Source organism: Hordeum vulgare, chromosome 4H (genome assembly GCF_904849725.1).
Source record: "Hordeum vulgare subsp. vulgare chromosome 4H, MorexV3_pseudomolecules_assembly, whole genome shotgun sequence".
Lineage (NCBI taxonomy): Eukaryota > Viridiplantae > Streptophyta > Magnoliopsida > Poales > Poaceae > Hordeum > Hordeum vulgare.
The window spans coordinates 257,692,045-257,698,504 of NC_058521.1; the positions used below are offsets into that span (position 1 = coordinate 257,692,045).

Below are 6,460 nucleotides of genomic sequence, written 5' to 3' on the forward strand. Positions count from 1 at the left end.
AGGACAGACCTCAGGAGCTCAGTCGGTCTCCCAAACAACACTACAGGGTTGCTGGCGTCGGGCTCCACTTATCTCCTCCTTGGGTCAAGACGGGCCAGCTCTTCACGAGCTGCGAGCAGGTCGAGGGTGACCTGGTCGTATTGTGCCTCTTGCGCTCTCAGGTAGCGCACAAGGTGCAACAGGGCGCGGTCGGTCTCATGGTCTCCGCTGGCGACTTGGAGCGGCCTACCATAACTTTCACAGCTAGGGTAGTACTAGAACGAGCGTGAGTTAACTCTTGGTGACACGTGCCAGAGTTGAACTATTGCCTCTCAAGATGCTAGCTAAATGGCTTCGGGCTCGTTGGAAGTTGTCCTTCTGGTGAACCGATGGGGACGCTCTTGGGTGACACTCCTGCCGTAGATGTGTACCGTGGTCCAGAAGTGACGGATGGCATCGCTCTTGTGCTCTTAGTACACAACATATTCCGGAGGCTCTTCCATGGCAAAGGCACGACAGGTTCGGTTCGCCAAGATGGCTACAAAACCTCCTTGGTCCGTAGCAGTGGTCTCATTGTGAACAACGGGGCCTAGCATCTTGGGAGGTTGTGGAGGCTGTGATGTGCTGTGCTGAGCAATCGTTCCCTTTATAGAAAAGGAAAACGGAGTCTTCCCTCGCAAGAATGTGAAAAAGACAACTTGGTTGTCGGTCAGTGGCGTGTGAACACAGGGCTAGTCTGATAGGTTGGGCACTGACTGTCGAAAGGTGTTGGCGAACACTATTTGGGGTACTGGTTTGGGCTGGCTTGGCTCAGTGGTTACATAGGGTTCAATGACCCGGCTAAGATAGTATTTAGCCAATGATCAGCCTAGCTTTGATACCAAGGTTGTCAGAATCAGATTTTCAGGGATTTTGATTTCCCTTCAAAATGGCCCTTGTGCATGCCAGCCCCAAGAATACTGTTAGCTGGTGCGTGAATCCTTGATACATTTCTCCAAGAAAAATTACAAACTTAAAGTACAAGACCGAGGTGGTTCATAGAGTACATCAAAAGTTTTCTAATGGTTGATGGCGGAAGCGGTTCGGGAAACTCCATCGTCTATGGGACTCCATTTCCCACTGGAACAGCTGACCTGGATAATTCCTTTCTCATGGGGCTGCTGTCTTCGGTGCCTAGGTTCCGGGTTTATCGTCGAGTTTCTCCTCTCCAAGCACGCAATCTGGCCAAGACAATAGCGAGGGACAAGCCAGTGTGTACTTTGAATATACCTGCAAACATCATGAAACAAACATAAATTGGCAAGGTTAATATACACTCGTAATAATACCACAGTATTTCGTCAATCATGATGTACTTCTCAAATATTGGTAATGAAATATAATCATACTGAGAAAGTAATAAACAATAAATAAGAGTAAAATTAACGGATATGATCTAAAACATGTCTTCGTCGGACGTATGAGTGACACCACATACAGGGCTTGAATAAAATAATAACAAGCATGCCACAGTCGGGCGTCTAAACGACACCACATAAAGGGCTTATATGAAATAATAAACATGCCGCAGTCGGGCATCTAAACGACATCATATAAAGGGCTTATATGAAGTAATAAACATGCCGCAGTCGGGCGTCTGAGTGACACCACATAAAGGGCTTATATGAAATAATAAACTTGTCGCTGTCGGGCGTCTAAGCGACACCACATAAAGGGCTTATATGAAATGATAAACATGCCGCAGTCGGGCGTGTAAGCGACACCACAAAAAGGGCTTATATGAAACAATAATAAAAATGAAGGTGTGACTGTTGTCCCATGCATCTCAATCATGCAACAATTGTACTTTCAAATCATGAAGCCACATGCATGATATATTGTCACATAAAATAACACCACTTGTTTGACATAACCATAATGTTTTTCTCATCAAGTAACTCACACACAACCTAAGATATAAGTAAGTTCAGAATGCTTGCCTTCCAAGTGTAGAGAGGTAGGCTACACTTCAATTCTTTTGAAGTTTTTGCTCCTCTCTCTATTGTCTAGTTTGAAAAATATTCTAATTAACTCACAATTTAAAAACAGTATAAAAAGTTGTCTTTAAATTTTTTAAATAAATATTAAAATAAACTAGACAAAATTTGAAAGAGGTGAGAAAAAATCAACTCATTTGAAGTTTTATTTGGAAACTAGGGCCAGTCAAGGTTTGGTCAAAGTTTTGTTTCAAAAAAAATCAGAAAAGAAAACGTTTCCGAAGGAAATATGCATTCTAAAGGAGAAAACATATTCCAGCTAATACGCGTTCACTTACAGCGGCTCGAAGTGCGTTGGGTGACTGACGGCGGGTCTCGCTTGCCAGGTTTGACCCTCGTCGAGACTCCAGACCACCGCGCGGGGGCATGGGACGTCTCGGCTGGCGGCGATCCTCGACGAACAGCGGCGCCCCTCGAGGAGGGAATCACATGGATATGCTTAGGGCATCCGGACCGCTCCGGTGAGGCAAGTAGGGGCGACGGAGAGCTGCACCTTACCGGCGGCAGCGCTTGCCGAAGAAGCTCTGGCAGGGCTAACGTCAGCTTCCGCCTACTTGCTGCCCTATTCTATATTGCGACGGGGGAGGATGCCATGGCTTCCCTTGGAGCTCTAGGAGAAGCAACACCCAAGGGAAGGGCATGGGTAGGCCGAATTTGCTCAACTTGTGACTACGGCCGGGCTCGCCGGAGGGTGGAATGCGGCTTCCTCCGGTCACTGGTCGCATCAGGGGGTCCCTAGGGGATCTCTAGCACGGTGTGGTGAACTGGGGAAGGCTTGGGGGTTTAAATAGGCGGCTATGTCGGTTGTGAAGCTTCCCGAGAGTGGCCACGGTGTCTTGCCGCTACAGCGGCCGGAGAGGTGACGCGGCGTGACCAGCGTGATTGGGGGCTAGCGGACGCGCTCAGTACTGCTTGTGGAGGTGAGCTGGTTGTCGGGGGTGACTTGGGTGGTGCAACCATGGCAGGGCGAGCTGCTGTCGACGGCAGACTGCCATGGCAGCTGTGGTGGCAGCGCTGGCGGCTCCAGCAGCTCTCGGGAGAGGGAAGGGAGGGGGCGCGACTCTACGCGGTGAGCAAGGGCCAAAAGGGCAGGGTAGGTGGACGCGGGGGCTCAGATGCAGCGGCTGCAATATGCACGCTCTGCTCACGCCCAGAGCACGCACGCCAATCGTTCGACGGAATGCCAAGACTACCCAAAGGCACAGGAGGAGAGTCTCCAATGCAGTCTAAAAACTATGTCAATTCTGGTCAAGCACACAAGATGCTCGACAGAATGCCATGGGCATCTAGAGAGGTTTTATGGTCACCAAATTTACCAGTCCAAGGTCTCTTTGGATTCTAATAAAGATGGCAAAGTTAGTTTTTAAAATCAGAAACTTGTTAGTGCAATTTTTGCAAAAGTGCATTCCTGAACAGAAACAAAATGAGGTTATAACCTGGTCTCAAACAATGCCACTGGGCTGAAATTCTGGACTTAAGTGTTTTGTAGGGTCCTCTGTAAGTAGTTAAATTTTCTAAAGATTTGGGTAAGAAATAAATAGGGTTGCAGTGCAAACTGCAAATCTGGTCTAGAAGAGAAAATAGGAAGTGGTGTTTAAAATTTTCAAAATACCAATATATGCAAATATTGCTTTTGGCTCCCCAGCTCACTGGAGGCCTTTAAATTCAAACTTCAAATTTAGTGAAAATTTGTACTTTAATGTTTCAAAAAATTCTGAAAAAATACATAGATAAATGAAGGTATAATACACAAGTGTGTAAATTTTCAGAACAAAATATGTTGAAACGAGGGTTGTGCAAAAAAGACAAATCTAAGGCTGTTTAACACATGTTACTATTCATCATTTCACATCATGAATTTGTCTTTTTTTGTACAGATCACGTTTTAAAGTATTTTGACCTGAAATTATACACACATGTCGGTTACATCCTTACATACATGCATATATTTTTTTAGAATTTTTTGAACCATAAAAAATTGAATTTGAATTTTTCAAAAATAAAGGCCTCCATGGCTCCCGGAGCCAAAACGCCATTCTCCAATCTATGTTTTTGCATAAAACTCATTTATATAAACTCCTTGAACACTGAAATTTTTTGTAGAATTTTTGAAGAATTATACCTAGGGGTTGTAGTACAAAACACCAAATTGGATCAGAATAGAAAAGAAGATAATGAGCTGAATTTTTTAAAAACACTTAGCTAGATTATTGGATAAAAGTGATCCAAAAACATATTAGGTTATTACCAAATTTTTGAGAAATTTTTAAAAGAAGTTATCAGATGGTTGCAGTTCAAATCAGGCCTTTAAAGAATTTAGAGGTAAATTTTTGAATAAATTAACCCTAAAGAAATTTTTATAAAAAAGCCTTCATTTGATTTGGAAATAATTGGAAAAATATTTGAGGCAATACTCAAGTGAAATAACCTCCTTCAAAAACCCCTACTTAAGAAAGAAATCTTTTATAAAATAAAACAAAGAAGGGGTCTGAAAACACCAGAAAACCCGAAAATTAATTTTTAAATTACCATGGCCAATTTTAAATAAATAAAAATCATGCCCAATATTTTGGGGTGTTACACACAGTAAGGAGCTACCCCTCTCCCCTTGTCCTAGCACTCATACGTATTAATAGGGGGACCAAAGGGAGGGCGCAGCTCACTCAGGGTCTCTTGCTATCGGATTTCGGGCTCCGCAAAACCTTAAGGATTCTAACATTGGGGAGTGTACGAAGGTTTCTCCCTGCCTTGCCTCACCTAGTCCGTTGCTCGATGGAAACAGCGAAGAACTCACTCGATGGTGAGGGGAACACAACACACAATAGTTTATCCAGGTTCGGGCCATTGCGAAGCGTAAAACCTTACTCCTGGTCTTGGTGGATTGCCTCTCACAGAGGTGGTGGATGAATTAGTATAGTGCTCTCGAGCCTCAGGAGGCCAAGTGGCTATGTGTATTGTTCTACCGTCTGAATGAACTCTCCCTCTCAAGTATCCTACCCTCTCTATTTATAGCGGAGGCTCGGGTCCTCTTCCCTCATCGCTTCGGTGGGAAGCGATCCCACAACGGCCAATTTTGAAGGGGAAAAGGGGAACATGCTCCCCTGCCCAAAGGTGGCCTTCGTCTGCAAAGTACATGTGTGCGTTACAAAGACGGGCCCGTGGTGACGTTTGCCCTACTGGCCGGCGACTACGGCTTTGTTGCACTAGAAGGGAAACCTTTAGGAGATGCCTTTGGAACCCCTATATGCTCCCACCTCCTTTGCACCAAAGGGGAAACTGTCCCGTCCTGCCATCTACTGCTCGTCTGTCCTTTCCTCGCATCATCCTTGACTCCTGAGGCCTGGCCTGGCCTCGGAATGTCCGCCGCTCCGGAGCGGTCCTGAGGAGGCCCCCTGCGGGTCTTGACGCTCCTCCTCCTCGTGAAGCTTGGCCCCTCACGAGGGCCTTTCCTTGAAGTGTGCCGGGCCCGTTGGTTTGCTCCGGTGAGGCGGGCCCGCCCTGGGCCACAGGCAGGCGGGTCTAGGTACCCCAATCCCAGAACGCCGACAGTAGCCCCCGGGCATGCGGAGTGCTCGGTTGGCTTCGGGGTGGAGCCTCGGGGGGAAGCATGAGATGTCGTGGGCCCTCAAATGCATGTGGGCCAGGCTGGCGCGCGTCATGCGACTGGTGTCTGGTCCTCCTTGTCCTCTATCTCTGCCCCCTTTATTAGGCGCCCTGCTTGTAACTTTCGTGCCTTATTGCTTTCCTTTTTCCATACTCGCATTTCTTCTTAGGTCTTCGACTCCAGCCGACGCCTCCTAGATCCACAGCCGCATAGTTCCTTGCCAGTCCAACAATGGTGCCCACCGGCAAACACAAGCCAGAGGGGCATGGTCCAGCCCCGGCTTCTCCGCTCGTGGACTGCGCCCACTCCAACGATGCGGATCTCGTCCCAGTGCTTCCATGGACCGCGGCCGAGTCCAATGGGCACGGGCAAATCCTGATTTGGCATGGCGCCGTAGAGGAGCGGCCCGCGCCCGAGGCAGTATACCCCTTCTTCCTTCACAGTGTTTATGCTGGGCTGGTGCCGCCTTTCTCCCGATTCTTCACTGCTGTCTTGGACCACTATGGGATCCAAGACCTTCATCTCCAGCCCAACTCCATCTTGCTTCTGTCCGTCTTTGCCTTCTACTGCGAGGCTTTCGTTGGCGTGTATCCTTCGGTTTCCCTCCTCCGCCACTTCTTCAGCATGCGTTTGCACGACGGTGCTCACTTGTCGGTGTGTGTTTCCTTCGTGGCGGACCAGGGCGGTAACGTGCTCTTGAGGGCCGGAAAGAAGGTGGAGAACTTCAGGCACCGCTGGGTCCTCATGTGTCTCAAGGATGCCAACCCTCGGTTGGAAGAGCCGAAGGAGTTGCCGGAGAAGACCTCCGCATGGAGCTCGGCGAAGCTCTCCGATCCTCGGG

The 6,460-nt window shown here is 47.8% G+C and overlaps 1 long non-coding RNA gene across 1 annotated transcript; it reads right to left on the minus strand.

The window, feature by feature from the left end:
• Nucleotides 1–1,124: 1,124 nt before the first annotated feature.
• LOC123446363 lies at nucleotides 1,125–3,351 on the minus strand. Its single transcript, XR_006631331.1, has 2 exons — nucleotides 2,294–3,351; nucleotides 1,125–1,248 (listed from the first exon to the last, which is right to left on the minus strand). It is a non-coding gene; the product is annotated as an uncharacterized LOC123446363 (long non-coding RNA).
• Nucleotides 3,352–6,460: the final 3,109 nt, after the last annotated feature.